At 35.9% G+C, this 17,009-nt stretch overlaps 1 protein-coding gene across 1 annotated transcript in view; it reads right to left on the bottom strand.

The window, feature by feature from the left end:
- Positions 1-12,494, bottom strand: part of NAALADL2 (N-acetylated alpha-linked acidic dipeptidase like 2) — a 1,040,385-nt gene extending 1,027,891 nt beyond the window's left edge. The window contains exon 1 of the mRNA XM_036443754.2: positions 12,426-12,494. The gene's annotated coding sequence lies outside the window, so the exon portion shown is untranslated. The remainder of the gene's footprint in view (positions 1-12,425) is intronic.
- Positions 12,495-17,009: the final 4,515 nt, after the last annotated feature.

Below are 17,009 nucleotides of genomic sequence, written 5' to 3'. Positions count from 1 at the left end.
TGCCCGCAACTCAGGTACATGCCCTTGACCAGAATCGAACCTGGGACCTTTCAGTCCGCAGACCAACGCTCTACCACTGAGCCAAACTGGTTTCAGCCATCATGCATTCTTTAATTCTTATTTCCTAAAGATTTTTATAAAGCTTACAAAGGAAACTCAGGTGTTTAAAATCACTGCAATTAGTAATTAAATTTCATAAAATGACTACATAGCACAAAGGTCTAAAAGCTAGACCAGTATTAATTACAGATATTCATGATGATTTCCCCCCTTATTATTCATAAAGTCCAGTTATACATCTTTAACTTCTCTTAACTACACTAATAAAAGAGAAGCATGCAAATTAGCCATCACCCCACTACACAGCCAGCCAATCAGAGTGAGTATGCAAATTAGCCCCACAAAGATGGTGGTTAATTTGCATAATCTGACAGGGACTGAATACTAAAGACAGCATAGAAGGAAGAGGGAGGGAAGCAGAAAGTGAGGCACGGTGAGGTGGCAGTGGGAGGGAAAGCACGGGGCAGAGGTGGCCTGTGGGAAGGAGAGTGTGAGGTGCGGACAGCAGCACCAGGAGGGAAGGAAAATCATGGGGCAGCAGCGGGGGGCAGAGGGGACGGGAGGGGTGGTGGTGTCAAGAGAGAAGCTTGCCAGAAGCCCTGTTCTTGCAGGAATCTTCCTGCAACGAGCCTCTAATATATAATATTTGTCACTAAAAAATTTGGTAGATGTTCACAAAATATTTCAGAAACCAGTTCTAATTGATAAATCATATTTATAGTTATATTATAAATAAAAGTGTACAATATATTTAAAAATACATTAGCAACCTAAACCATATTTATGACAATCGAATGATGAGTGTTAATTAAGGTAGAGAAAATGAGACAATGGAGTTAGGGAATAGAAGAAATGGGGCAATAAAGATGACTGGAGTCCACACTTTTTCCTAAACTAAAACATTCTTAATAACAATACAGTGCAGGAAAGAGCCCAGCTCTGTCCCATTAGCACTATCCTTACATGGGAATATGATGTAGAAAAAACTGGTGAGATACTTTCTGTTTTCCTTTTAAGTGCTTTTAAAGACTTTTATTGCCATAGCTGGTTTGGCTAAGTGGATAGAATGTTGGCATGCAGACTGGAAGGGTCCCAGGTTTGATTCTAGTCAAGAGCACATGCCTGGATTGCTGGTTTAATCCCCAGTAGGGGCATGCAGGAGGCAGCTGATCAATGATTCTCTCTCATCATTGACATTTCTATATCTCCCTCTCCCTTCATACCTGAAGTGCATAAAAATATATTCAAAAAGACTTTTATCAGTATGAAATTAATATATAGTTATTTTAGGAAATCTGGAAATTAAAGAATAGCATTACAGAGAATACTTAAACTTCCAAGAATTCAAGAATCTAGAAACAAATACTATTTGCAATTTGCTGTATTTTCTCTAGTTTCTTTTCCATGCACATGTACATAAATTTTAACCTATTAATACTTAGCACTGTACTGAGTGCAATTGAGCATTCTGCTTTTTCACTTTACATAGCAGACATTTCCTTATGATATTTTAAGTTACCTTTAAAAACATCATGCCTAAGAGCTGCAGGATATTTCATCATAATAGTTTTAGTATAACTTGTTTTAAAATATTTCCACTTTAGGAAATCAAGTTGTTTCTAATTTTGTGTTTGCATATTTAGTAATGAACAACATAGTTTTGAAGATTTATTTGTAGTTTTATTTATACCTTTGACTTCCTTCTTTATAAGTCATTTCTAAAAGTAAATGTATATAGGTATCAACTTCTAAAGGCTGTTGATGTATATTACCAATATGCTCTTCAAAAGATTCTATTTATATTGATATTTGATTACCAAGTTTATGAAGGTGCTCCTTTTCTACTTCTAGTTTTATGCAAGAACGTGGTGACTCAGCAAAGTATAACCTGGTGAAGCATTTTCAAATTATTTGTAATTAACTATTCCAACATGTAGTTTAAATGCTATAGCCCTAGTCTTAATTATAAAGCAAAGATGTGGCTTTATTGATTTGGAGAGAAAGAGAGAGAGAGAGAGAGAGAGAGAGAGAGAGAGAGAGAGAGAGAGAGAGAGAGAGAGAGAAATTGGCTACCTCCTGACCTGTGATGGAACCAGCAACCTTTTGGTATACAGGATGGCTCCAATAATTGAACCACCCAACCAGGCCATAAACTAAAATTCTTCAGACAGCATTTCCAATGTATGTGTAATTATGCTCAGTTATCTTTAATCTTCCGTTTAAAGAGCTATGACTATTTCACCAAACTTTACCATAATGTCACTGGACTCAGAACTGTATCTCCAAAAGAGAAAAAAAAAATTATTATTCCTTACAAGGAATTTAAAATTTCAGTAATTTAGAGCTAATGGAAAAACAGAGTATTGCACCTTGTGTAATTTTGAAAAAAAAAATTACTTAACTTCATTTTGACTCCGTTTCTTCAGCACTAAAATGTGAAAAATATCTATTCTTAGTTATTATACACACACACACACACACACACACACACACACACCCCATCAGGTACATAAAATGAAAAGGCTCATTCTGTAATACAACTCACCAAAAAACAAATCTCACATAATGTATCAGCTTTTATTGTTTCACAAAGAGTAAAACAACCCAAAAAGGAACCATGAAGAAAAGATTTCAACAAACTATAGTTAATACACTGTACCAATAAAGGACATGACATCATAAAATAAGAACAATCCCAAAATTAAAAGTTCCTAAAAATTAGAAAAATTATAATAAATGATTAAATCAGGGAAATATGAGAAGTAGGAGGGAGGGAGAGGAGAAAAAAAATCAAAGAATTAATCCAGGATAGTCAGCATTTTTTTATAGTAGGAATTCCAGAAATAAAGAGCAAAATCAGAAGAAATTTACAATAAAAATATAACAATAACAACAACAAAAATAATGATAGCAGGAACATTAGGAAACTGAAAGAGCATTTTGAAAGACACAGAGATGTTCAACAAAGAGATCATAAAATTTCCCTAGAAAAGAAGCATCAAAAACTACATTTTCCTCTGACTTCTCAGCACAAGTACTACGAGATAATAAAAGCCTCAGAATTCTGAGAGGAAGCTGCCTATGCTCATGCAAACTATCAATCAAGCATGAGAGTAGAATTAAAAGCTTTCAAGCTTTTCAAGAGTCAGAAAACTTTCCCAGGCACCCTTTTTTAGAAAGCTGTTGGAGAAATAAAAATGAGATGTAGGTAACACAGTTCCTAATACAAAAAAAAAAAAAAAAAAAAAAAAAAAAAAAAAAACAGAAATGTTCCAGGATGGTCACTGTACCATGTTTAGAAACAACAGTTAAACCTACACAGGAGGAGGAAGGGACACAAGAAAATATCTCAGGGACAAACATAGAAATGTTTAATATCACCAGTAGATTAACTTGTCTGATTCATTCCCTTCCTATTCACAATCTGTGTCTCTCTCCCCATCAAATTCAAGAGGATTTTATTTTGTTGGTTTTCAGAAGAAAACTTTTACTAGTTTCTATTGGGTTCTTTTGTTTTCTTCATTTCCTAAGATTAGGACTAAGATCTTGTACTTCTGTCTTTAACAATAAAGGTGAGGAAGGTCATTTTCTCTGAAAACAATGACCACAAAAATAATTTTTAAAATGTTATTGGTAGCCATTTACTATCCTAGAACAATTTGGGAACAAATGAAAACAGATATAAAGAAAACTAAGCAAACAAGAAAGGAAAATGTTAATTTCAGGAAAGTTTTAAAATATCTGAGAAAGAAACATTCATAGAACATGCCCGAATTTAGAAATAAACAATATTCACTTAGTAATTATTGGGTCGGCAGCTAAGTAATTGCGGGTCTCACACATATATGGCTTCAGTTGAATTTTTAGGTTTGCAGACGTAGTACAAATGTAAAACACATTTTGTTATTCGATAGTTGGCTATTCAGCTGTTAATCAGTAAAAAAAGTTTTTTGATCTGTTTTGTAGTTTTCGTTTGGCGTTCGTTGAAAAATGGAAAATCAAAAGAAACATTTTCGTCATATTTTGCTTTTTTATTTCCGCAAAGGGAAAAACGCATCGCAAGCTCATAAAAAGTTATGTGCTGTTTATGGTGACGAAGCCTTAAAAGAACGGCAGTGTCAAAATTGGTTTGCCAAATTTCGTTCTGGTGATTTTTCACTCAAAGATGAAAAACGCTCTGGTCGTCCAGTTGAAGTTGATGACGCCCTAATCAAAGCAATAATCAATTCGGACTGTCACAGTACAACACGTGAGATTGCAGAGAAGCTTCATGTATCACATACATGCATTGAAAATCACTTAAAACAACTTGGCTATGTTCAAAAACTCGATACATGGGTTCCTCATGAACTGAAAGAATCACAGTTAACGCAACACATTAGCAGCTGCGATTTGCTAAAGAAACGTAATGAAAATGATCCATTTTTAAAACGACTGATAACTGGCGATGAAAAATGGGTTGTTTACAACAATATCAAGCGGAAAAGATCGTGGAGCAGGCCAGGTGAACCAACTCAAACAACATCAAAAGCTGATATTCATCAAAAGAAGGTTTTGTTATCAGTTTGGTGGGATTACAAAGGAATTGTCTACTTTGAACTCTTACCACCCAACCGAACGATCAGTTCTGATGTCTACATTGAACAACTAACGAAATTAAACAATGCAGTTGAAGAAAAGCGGCCAGAATTGACAAATCGAAAAGGTGTTGTATTCCATCATGACAATGCAAGGCCACACACATCTTTGGTCACTCGGCAAAAATTAATGGAGTTTGGTTGGGATGTTTTGCCACATCCACCATATGGTCCTGACCTTGCACCATCTGATTACTTTTTGTTTCGATCTTTACAAAACTCCTTGAATGGTAAAAATTTCAATAATGATGATGATGTCAAATCGTACCTGATTCAGTTTTTTGCTAATAAAAACCAACAGTTTTTGAACATGGGATTATGATGCTGCCTGAAAGATGGCAAAAGGTCATTGATCAAAATGGGCAATACATTACAGAATAAAGTTATTTAGTTCCATGAAAAAATTGTCTTTGATTTTCTTTAAAAAATCCGCAAGCACTTAGTTGCCGACCCAATATATATGTAAAAAAACGTTAATTTCACAAAGTGTGATATAATTTTGTAATTCAAATGAAGAGAAGATATTTGGGGTTGAAGGGCATGAGATCTTAAAAAGCATTCTCTCCAAAAGCAAAGCAAAACAAACAAACAAAAAAACAAACAAACAAGAAGTCAATGATAATATCAATAATTTATAAATTAAGAAATAACTATAAAAGCATAGAGCTAGCAGAAGAAAGAATTAGAACAGTTGAAAATGGTTGTCTTTTAGGAGCAGAACTGGGGAGATATATAACAAGGTTGCTATGCTTTCATTTTAAGTCTATGTGATTTTAAAATATGTTTATGTAATACTTTATTAAATGATGAATGATTACTAAAAATAATTTAATAAAAGCCACCCTAAAAGTTTGGTTTTTTAGATGAAAAAGTGGAAATGAAAGGACAGAGAAAAGTTCAAGAGAGGATGAGGGAGAGGGAAAGAATGAAGCAACAACAAAAGAGAAATGATGGAAAGAGTAGATTATCAAACATCTTACAAAGTAGTTTTTAAAGATGTTTTTCATTAAATGTAAAAGAGGTAATCAAAATAATTTAACCTGATTGCTAATTACTGTCTCTGGAATGTGTTAAATTTGTAAATAAGAAATAAGTATCAGTAAAATATAGCTTAATTGCTTACACTGCATTGCTTCATTCACTCATCCCATCAGTATCTTAATTCAATTTACTCTTATGTGCATAGACAGATGTCCCTGACAGCCAGGCTGCCTGTCATCCAGCTCATGATCATCTCACAGAAGACCATATCTTCATAATGTCAAGCTCAGCTCAAGCATGTACAGCAGTCCTTTGCCCAGGTTTAAACTACTCTGCCTAGCTCCTCACATTCAGTAAGTTCCCAGGAAAAATCTTTTGTTCCAGTCATTAACATCTCCTGCTTACACTGCCATTCTCTCCCCCAATACCTCCTAAACCATTGCCCTTATGGTTCACGCTGTTTGGTCACTGAAGGGGAAAAAATATGAAGTTTTCTACTTACCTATCTCATCTATGCAAATTCTCCCATCTATCATAGTATACATAGCTCAAGACATGTGATCAAAATGCCTTCTCTGAAAATTCTACAAAACACAGATTTAACCCTTTTCACATAAATAAATACACACACACACACACACACACACACACACACACACACACACACACACACACTAGTGGCCCAGTGGACAAAATTCCCTGAGCCCAGCCTGCACCCTCTCCAATATGGGACCCCTTGGCAGTCAGACATCCCTCTTGCAATCTGGGTCCACTGGGTCCTAACTGCTCACCTGCCTGCCAGCCTGATCATCCCTAATTGCCTCTGCCTGCTTGCCTGATTTCCCCTAACCTCTCTGCCTTCCTGCCTGATCACCCCTAATTGTTCTTTCCTGCCTGCCTGATATCACCCCCAACTGCTCTTCCCTGCCAGCCTGGTTGCCCCCAACTGCCCTCCTCTGGCAGCCTGATCTCACCTCCTACTGTCCTCTCTGCCTCAGCCCCCACCACCATGGCTTTGTCTAGAAGGAAATCGGACATCTGGAAGATGGCTGGTCGACTCAGTCTAATTACCATATTATCCTTTTATTAGTACAGATAGATTAAATAAGATTGAATTGCTTAAATGAGAGGCAGAAGAAAGCCTTTTTCAGCAGGAGAAGATGCTCTTGGCAGACAAAAATACATAATCTCTTTATCTGGACTGATAGCCAGCCATATGAACTGTACTGCCAAACCAGTCATTAAAAAATTGAACCAAATTCTTATACCTTACACCAAACAGATGTTACCCTTTAAACCCCTCCTCAGCTGCCACCTTAGGTTCTGTCTTTACAGTTCACCCAAATTAGGTTCTGATTGATTGGTTTCTGTGCCAGTAGGTGTCAAAAGCTTTACCTCCTAGGTAGCCATTGGCTCCTCACAGTTTACCCAGATTTGGTTCTGATTTTTCAGGGTCTATGCCAGTCAGTGTCTCTTGGCCTATCTCTGGGCCTAAACTGAGAGGTGGGACTGATCAGCAGCTCCAAAGGAGGCCCAGAGAGAAAGAGAGGTACAGCTGCTGGCGAAGCCCAGAGAGATAGAGAGAGGCAATTGCTGATCAACAGCTGCCATGGAGGCTGCAGATCAGACCCTGCCTCTCTCTCCCTGGGCCTCTCTCCAGGCCTCATCCATAGCCCCCTTGACAGTCAGTGCTGGGTCACCACGGCAAGCCAGCACTGACTGAAGGACTGACTTCTGGTCATTCAAACCTTCAGTCGTTTTGTGCATTACAGTGTTACAGACCCTAGGTTTTTATATATTAGGATATATATATTGATCTGAGAGAGGAAGGGAGAGGAAGAGAGAAATAGAAACATTAATGATGAGAGAGAATCATTGATCGTTTGCCTTCTACACGCCCTTACTGGGAATCGAACCCACACCCGGGCATGCGCCCTTGACCAGAATCAAACCTGGGATCCTTCAGTCCACAGGCCTACACTCTATCCACTGAGGCAAACCAGCCAGGGCTAACACTTTTCTAATAACTCTCATTAATGTTGTCTTCACCTCATAAAAAGCATCTACTTAAATATACTCCTATTCTCTATTTTTGTCACTATTTTGTTTTCCTATAATGGTAATTAACTTTGTAGCAGAAAACATAATGAACTCCTCTGATCCTTCCATAATAATGAAAATCATAAATGGTGTCCACTAATGCATCCTGAATGTTTTTTTTTTAAATGTTTCATAGGATCCAGTGCATTTTCATGTACATGCCACATATTCAGGATACACTGAATGGTTGACTGTTTAACCCACTTTAAATTTATAAGTAAACATATTGTACTTTCACATGCATCAAATCTTTACACAAACACCCTTTTTATTATTAATTTTTTAGCTTTCTGATCTTAATTTGTGTTTTAGTACATATCAAGCTATGTTGTCACACATTGAAATTTTCTACTTTAGAAGAAAATAAACCAGTATGTAAAAATTTTACAAACTATCATTCAGCTATATGGTGATCAAAAATAATTTCTATCAGGATTCTTCATAAAATTATCTTCATAATTTTTTCTTATTTCATTTCAAGTTAAAAGTAAATGAATTTTAAATAAATGAAATGTGGGATGCCGTGAAGTATTGGATACTAAGAGATATGAAAGAATTTCTGAAGTTTCCTTGGAAATTCATGTTATCTGAATTTTAATAAATATCTAATAAGAGTTTGGAGTTATAGGCAAGCAATGTAGTAAGAGAAAGAAATATGAGAAGTGTTGTGGTTATATGCACAAAACCTTATTTTCAGCAAGACATGTGTCCAAAACTGTATTATTCCAGTTTTGAGGCATGTTTTTTTTTTAATATATTTTATTGATTTTGTACAGAGAGGAAGGGAGAGAGATATAGAAAGTTAGAAACATCGATGAGAGTCATCAATCAGCTGCCTCTTACACACCCCCTACTGGGGATATGCCCACAACCAAGGTACATGCCCTTGACCAGAATCGAACCCAGGACCTTTCAGTCCCCAAGCTGACGCTCTATCCATTGAGCCAAACTGGTTTCGGCATTGAGGCATGTTTTAATTCTCCTGTTTCATCTTTGTGGTAAAATATATATGAATGGGTGGTACCTATTAAAAGAAAAAAAATTATGAAAATTTCTATAGAAGAATTTGTCATTCACCACACTGTATTGCTGGGAAAAGGCTTTGAACTAATATAAAAAAAACTGTTTTTTTTTGTTGTTTTTTTTTTTGTTTTTTGTTTTTTTTTTTTTTGTGTGTGTGTGTGTGTGTGTGTGTGTGTGTTTGTCTCAGTTCCTGGAAATGGTATAGATGCATTAAAGAAAAATAAAAGCTACATACCGCATGTTAGCATGAACAGTCTTTCAATAAATAGTAATGGAATGGAGGAGATTTACACTCCTTTGTCAAGACAATGGATGTTTTCCTTGTCAAGAAGCCAGCTTCTAATCCTGTGGTTAAAATTTTACAAGAGGTCTTCTGAAAGTTGTATACTTGTTCTCATAGAAAGCTGTTTGGTCTTATCCTACTTGCTCTGAAAAAAAATTTGTTGTTTGTGCTTGTCTGTTCATTCATTCATTCATTTGTTTGTTTTTAACAATTAATTGCCTTTAGTAACTTAAGAAGAAAATTTGTTAAAGACAAATGGTAAGGCTGCCTGCCAAGGAAATGATATAGAAGAGGTGCTATCAGAATCAGAGGTAGAAACAAATGAAGAAAACCAACAGACAAGGCAGCCTGTGCCTCATACTATTACCACCTAACTTACTAGGGGAAGAGAAGGGGAGGAAAGGGCAGTTACAGAAAAGCAAATTACTTTATGGAAAGACTAGAGGCCTAGTGCACAAATTCATGCATGGGGGAATCCCTCAGCCTGGCCTGCTCTCTGGGGTTGATCAGGGACAGGGGAGGAGCTATGTGAAGTTGACTGGCTAGTCCAATCAGGGCCATCGAGACCAGATGGCCATAGGGAGGGGACATGGGAGGTTTGCTGGACAGTGGGAGGGGCTGAAGGAGGTTCCAATCAAGGCCATGGGGGCCAGCCAGCTAGTAGAAGTGGCTGTGGAAGATTGGCTGTGGGAGCACACTGACCACCAGGAATCAGCTCCTGCATTGAGTGTCTGCCCCCTGGTGGTCAGTGTGTGTCATAGCGACTGGTTGACCAGTCATTTAGTCATTCAGTCTTTCAGTCGTTAAGTTACATAGACTTTTATAGATGATAGATAGATAGATGATAGATAGATAGATAGATAGATAGATAGATAGATGATAGATAGATGATAGATAGATAGATAGATAGATAGATGATAGATAGATAGATAGATAGATAGATAGACAGATAAAAGGGCCCGTAGGAGAATAGATGGGGAATAGGATAGCCTTGGGACAATGTCTGGGTTTAGATGATCTGTTGAAATTACCTGGTTATCAATTATAGGAAAGGAGCAAAGGGGGAAGGCCAGACATACGCATGTCATTTGAGCAGCTTCACCAGGAAGCTGCAATGTCACACTCCCCAGGGACCCAACAAAGGAAAGACATAGACATGCACAGTAAAGTTGGGGTGACATAAAGAAGGTACTTGTCTGTCAATCACACCTGGGGACAAAGATGGTTGGCCAAATGAGCATGACCACTGCAAGCATGCAAAACTGTGGGAACACACAGTCCCCTAAACAAAGGAGTTAACTCTCTTTTTGCCCCTATTTATTTTAGACTCTTGTTGCTTACGTGGCTCTTTGCTCTCATCTCTCTTGCATTTGTCCTTGTGGCCTGCAGCCATGTGGATCCCACATGCAATGGCCTAATGGACTGCAGTGGGAAATATAGGCTAAGCCAGCCTGATGCTGTATTGGACCCAGCTCAAATATGGAAAGGAAACTATGGACACTGGCACCGATTTTGGCTCTGTTAAAACCCGAGATACACTTATAACTAGACTGAGGAAAATAGGACTTTGGAAACCCAGGGCTACAATTCCACAGAAATATAGCTTTCTACTCTACTGCATTCTCCTGTGGAGTCTAAGGAAATTCCTTTTCTCAGGATATCACAAGAACTCCACCCCAAGTGGCACCAGGGGGAGACGAGCTCCTTTCCTACCCTGTAACATAGTGAGATTAGAGTTGCTACTCAGAAGAGGTTGTAAGGACTTCTGGATTCTTTTGAGAGATTCTGCTTTCAGGTAGATAAGGCAACTGCCTTCAGCTCAAATATTATAGGTCTTATTCCAAACAGGTGTATTTTTTATTAGTTAACTATAGAAAATATATACTCAAAATATATTATAAATGTTTTATTTTGTAATGAGATATAGAGATGAAATAATAACAATCATTAAATTAATCTGATATTATAAGATACTATAATTTAATGAGGAGCCTTTAAAAACATGGTAGTTCATAAATTACCAAATTTTATTTATATACATCACTAATATGCAAATAGACCAAATGATAGAACAACTGAACAATTGGTCGCTATGATGTGTGCTGACTACCAGGAGGCGCTTGTGGAATATGGTGGACGTTGGGTGTGGTGGGATGGTGGGGCAGGCGAACTCATGAACTATCCCTTCCTTAATTCTTTAGATGTATCTCTCTATCTTAAATATTATACTTAGTTGTCATAAACTGCTTTGTAACTAAATATTCCTCCAACTTGCATTACCACTTCACTCCCTGAACATCTACCCTTAGCCTGGCTGTATGATCACCTCATTTCCTGTGCTTACCCTTATTGTTTTCACTCACCACACTAAGCTGTACTTGCCAGTCTTCTTGACTGACTCACACTAAACTGTAAACTCTGGAGAAGTAGATACATGTATTTCACCATCATGTCATCAATGTAAAGTAGGTAAACTGTATGGATGCTCAATAAATATTAGTTGAATGAAAGAGTGATTACTTCAACTTCTGTTTAACAAGAGAAACAGAATATAGCTAATTAGTTCATTCCATGATCTTTTACATAGAGAGCTAAATAATCTCATATGATAGCATGATCTATAACTAATTATATTGATTTACAATAAATCTCTTAAAATATATTTATGTGAAGTTTTACTTTCCTTTAGTGCAATATCTGTAATAAAAACTACTGCTAGCAATTTCTATTAGTTTTTTTTTTCCTTCAAATCCATATTAACTGAGAATTCAAGTACTACTGTGAAACATTTACATAAGCTAATTCATATAATTGCTTAGCACACGTAAATGGCCTCAATAATGTTAACATGATAGCAGTTTTGCTGGTAGATTGATTTAAGGTGATGGCAATAATGAATGAATAATCAATGATCTTTTATGTAAATTGTATGACAGACTTATGTATTCAAGATAAAGTTATTTTTGAAAGAGTGATAAAAATTTAGACATCTATAGAGTTCTTTGAAAATATAGGAAAAGCATACCCAGATATCCTCTTTACAAGTAATATTGTTGTTAGCTTTATTATTAGATTAAGCATGAGGACAATCAAGAAAAAACACACACACATATTGTACTGGGCAAGATAATGTGAAATAAAATTGTATAATTTGACAATGTTTTATAATGCATGAAGTAATTTTCCCCAATATCCAAAATGTAAGTAAATGATATCAATATCTGAATGCTTTTTGACAAAAATATCAGTTTCAGAAAGAAGTAGGAAATAAGGTTTTTATATTCTCAAATTGCTGGATGGTTTTATAAACATTTATAAAAGGTCACCAACAGAGGGCTTACTTGGGGTCAAGTGAGAGAGTCCCTAAACCATCAAAAGCTATTTCCAGTGCCCAGCTGGGAGATCTATCTAAAACACAGAGTAGAAAAGACAGCTCGTGACAAAGCTGACACACAGTATTCTGGAAGGAATAAAATCAATTGTGACATTTTTCATTTATTTGTAAATGTCTCTTTGGCAGTGCACTCACTCAAAAACGACAGTTGCTTCTTACAGAATAGGGGAGGGGAGGGTAAAATAGAGGAATCTTGACAGTTTCTTAATAAGATTTTGCATTGGGGCTACCCTAACACTTTCCCCCAACAAGGAGCTTGCCCTTCATTTTCAATATCATAACTCAGTAATTTAAAAAGTGTGATCTCTATGAAAAACTAAACTAACCAGTCCTTAGCAGTCATTGTCCAGTTTATTTTCCTCTTGTCTTTCAATTAGAAGAAAACATTCTAAAGCAGGTGTCTAAGTAAATGTCAGCCATACAAACCAATTACCTCTTTTTTATTGAAAGAGTGCTGTGTTTATTAAAAACAGCAATATAGAGTGTGACTGACCAACTCAAGACAGATTTTCCAGCAACTCAGTATTTGTATGGAAATATCAGCAAACACAATTTAATTTAGTCTTAGAAGGCTTTGATTTTTTTTTATATTCTAAATTCCCAAGGAAAACAAAATTATCAACAAGGTAAAATTTCACAAGACTGTGTAACTTGAGAAATCCCAAATTAAACAGTCTAAATATTTCCCTTTACTTATGCATTCTGTTGTTCTTCAATCATATGCTAAATGCTTGGTGCAGTAGCAAAGTAACTGTAAACCCACTTCTGAAAAAAGAACACACAAGAAGTATAATGTTCAGTGAAAATGGAATTCAATCCAAGAATTACCCCAGTACCTATCACCTATTAGTCATAGGTATTTGCTGAACTGGGACACTGCATAAAATAAAATATGTACATAGCAAATAAAAAGAACATGTGCTTTGGCCATTTTATATGCCAACACAACCAGAACTAGGGCTCAAATTCTAGATCCCAGAGAAATGACCTAATTATAGAACTTCATAAAATAAGGAACTCCCTAGGTTATAATTTATCTACAGAGTTAGTTAAACATGTTTTTAAAAGATTAGCTTAAGTTGTATTTGCTGATATTTCCATACAAATATTGAATTACTGGAAAGTGTGTCTTGTATTTGTTGTAACAAATAAATAAATGCTGGTGCATTCATCTGGAACTTCAAGTTCCGTTTCCAGTATTGTTTTCATTCTTTGAAAGATGGGAGCTTAAGTCATAGCAATGGATCTATACTCTCTAAAAGTTGTATGTGCTCATGTCTGTCTTCAATCCTCTTCAGCCACACATGGAGATCTGACATCATCACTGCATTCCCTAAAATCTGAGCAGGGATTTCACAAAATAGACACTTAATAAATGGCTGGTGCATTGAACTATATTGTAAATGAAGTACCAATTGTTTACTCTGTTTTTATTTGTACTAGAACTAGCTTTGAAAAGTGATTTCTTCTACCCTGCAGAGCATTTAAACACAACCCTTAGGGTCACATATTTTATTTCAGAAGTGCAAAAACAACATTGATTTTTAAAATTCTACATATTTTGTTGTTGTTAATCCTCACCTGAGGACATTTTTTTTTTTTTTTGAGAAAGTGGAAGGGGAGGAGGAAGGGGGAGAGAGAGAAGCATAGATGTATGTGAGAGACACAAGGATTGGTTGCTTCTTGCACATGCTCTCATTGGGGCCGGGGATCAAACCTACAACCCAGGTAAGTAACCATGACCTTTCAGTGCTTTGGAGATACTCTAACCATGTGTAACTGCTCAAAAGTTGTACACCTGTCTAAGAGGAATTTAATATTTTTATCTCAGAGGCAAGCCCTTACTTCTTGTGAATCCTATTTGATACATAGAAATATATGGGATGTCTTAAGATCCTTTGGTGTTTCAAATGTAAATATTAAATTGCATTACAATTCAAACAGGCAATCATGAGGCCCAGTAGAGCAATAATGATTAACAATACACTCTAGAGTATACATTTTAATAGTATCACTCATAAAATCCACGTTTCAAAGGTTACAAAACAGACTCAAGTTTGCCAGACCGCAAATAAATCACCTTGCTTTGGGGTTTTGCATCTCTGGTTTTTAAATAATCAGCATCATCTCCTGAGAGCAGGTAAACTATACTTATGTGTAAATGAACTACAGGAAGTGCTGAAATCCTTCCAGAGGGCTAACTCCCACTGGATTCAGCTTCTAGTAAAGTCCACTCCCAGTGTTCATTCAAATTTATTTTTAAAAATGAGAAAGGAGACTTAGGGAGGTGTCTTTTACATGGATTTTACTTGCTGATGATTATAATGCACAATACCTTTCACAAGATGACAGGGATTGAAGGCCAATCCCACTATCACTCTTAAACTGCTGAGAGCTCTAGTAGAGTGACTCAATTCTGGCTCCAAACTAAGAGAGAATGTAAAGAATCCAATAAAATATGTGGAGGGTGCCCTAGCCTGTTTCGCTCAATAGATAGAGCATCAGCCTGCGGACTGAAAGGTTCGATTCCGGTCAAGGGCATATACCTTGGTTGTGGGTACATACCCAGTAGCAGGTGTGCAGGAGGCAGCTGCTCCATGTTTCTCTCTCATCGATATTTCTAACTCTCTATCCCTCTCCTTTCTCTCTGTAAAAAAAATCAATAAAATATATTTTAAAATATACATATATATATTATATATATATATATATGTGTATATATATATAATATATATATATGTGTGTGTGTGTGTGTAGAAGATTATTAAAATAATATCTAACAAGGATAGAAATAAATGAGCAAAAGTGAAAGAAAATGTGATGAAAATTGGTGCAAAGTGCTGAGGATAAACCACCATATATACAAAAACAGGGCTAAATGAACTCAAACATCAATAAACAGGGTTATGTTTAATAATGTTAATGGGAACTAACTAGATGATGCTCATAAAAAGCTTGCTTTAGTGCTTTGTAATACTCATAATTTTATAGCTTTTTTCCAAGTCATATGATCTATTAAGTCAATGTGCTATTTTTTTACTTCAATAAATTGCTTCAACAAATTAAGAGATTCACAAAATAATGTGATCATATAAATGATGAATCCGCTGTTCCATTTAGTATTTTTATACTCACATTTCCTACTTTCTATTTGCAATCTTTTATATTTTCTATATGGATATTTCTACAATGCTAATCACCCTATGGGAGTTTATCATATAAATGAAAAGGAAAAGACTAGCACACATGAAACAGTAGAGTTTCTAATCAATACTCAGAGTAAAATCTTACGGGGGAAATTAATTTCCCTGCAGAGAAAGTATGAAACATCAAGTTGAAATAAGCGCTCAATGTGTATTTTAATCTGTTTACTGCGGAACTAGCAAAGTTTTTTTTTTTTTTCTTTCTTTCTGTAAAGGTCCAGATAGTAAATGTTTTTGGCTCTGCTGTCCCTATGGTCTCTGTTGCAACTATGCCATTTGCTGTTTCAATGTGAAGTAGCCATAGGCAATATGTAAACAACTGAGCATAGTAGTGTGCATTCCAATAAAACTTTGATTATGGAAATAGACTGAGGAACAAATGTGGCTTGGAGGAACATAACTTGACAGTCCCCGGCCTAGTGTATCATTTTGAGAAGTAATCCATCCCATTTTCAATAGGAAACAGAGAGCAAGAAATGAACTGAGGCCAAGTGGAATTTTTGTAGATATATTCTGAAATCCCAGAATACCAGAAACACTTATATTTGAATACAATTCAATAAAATGTGATGGATGTTTTTATTGGCTATTGTTTTATATTACCCAAGCAAATTCCTCTCTCCATTGAGAGAGATTCTTTAAAACCTGCCAACTAGGCAAAGCTCTTCCTAAGTTTGCTGTCAATGAATTTCCTTGGCACTTAAGATACCTTTGACAAAAGTCTACACATCAAATTTTGACAATTAAAAGCTTAATTACATTTTTAAAATTAAAATAAAAGACCTTTATCTATCTCTGGGATATGCTTCAATGTTGTACCTCTTTCCTATAAATCCAAATATTTCACTACCTGAGAAAGTAGAACAGAACAAAATTACTACAAGTAACCTTAAGCATCATGACAACTTTCTCTTTGAACTCTACCCTCCATCATATAATATAATATAACACATTCAAAATTCTTAATAGAAAATGTTAGTAAATAATATGGTTCTTAATTATTTCAGTGATAAATCATTAATAAAAATTTCACTGTTACAAAATGTTAAAATTTGGCTTATTAACACTCCTTCTCTTAAGTAATTGTTTCCTATAGAAAAGTTATAGAAGTGATCATGATGTTACCTCTATATATAATCAAAGCCTAAGCAACCATTTGACAATTGAACAGTTTGACCTGTAGCTATGATGTGCACTGACCACCAGAGGGAAGATAGGCACGGAAACATGGAACAGACTGATGAATCTCAGAGGGGAGGGGCAGAGGAGATTAACCAAAGATCTTACATGCATACTAGAGGCCTGGTGTACAAACTCATGCACAGGTG

Source organism: Pipistrellus kuhlii, unplaced genomic scaffold (genome assembly GCF_014108245.1).
Source record: "Pipistrellus kuhlii isolate mPipKuh1 unplaced genomic scaffold, mPipKuh1.p scaffold_m20_p_2, whole genome shotgun sequence".
In the NCBI taxonomy this organism is placed as follows: Eukaryota; Metazoa; Chordata; class Mammalia; order Chiroptera; family Vespertilionidae; genus Pipistrellus; species Pipistrellus kuhlii.
Note: the sequence above shows the minus strand (reverse complement) of the source record. Positions and strands in the feature narration are given on the sequence as shown.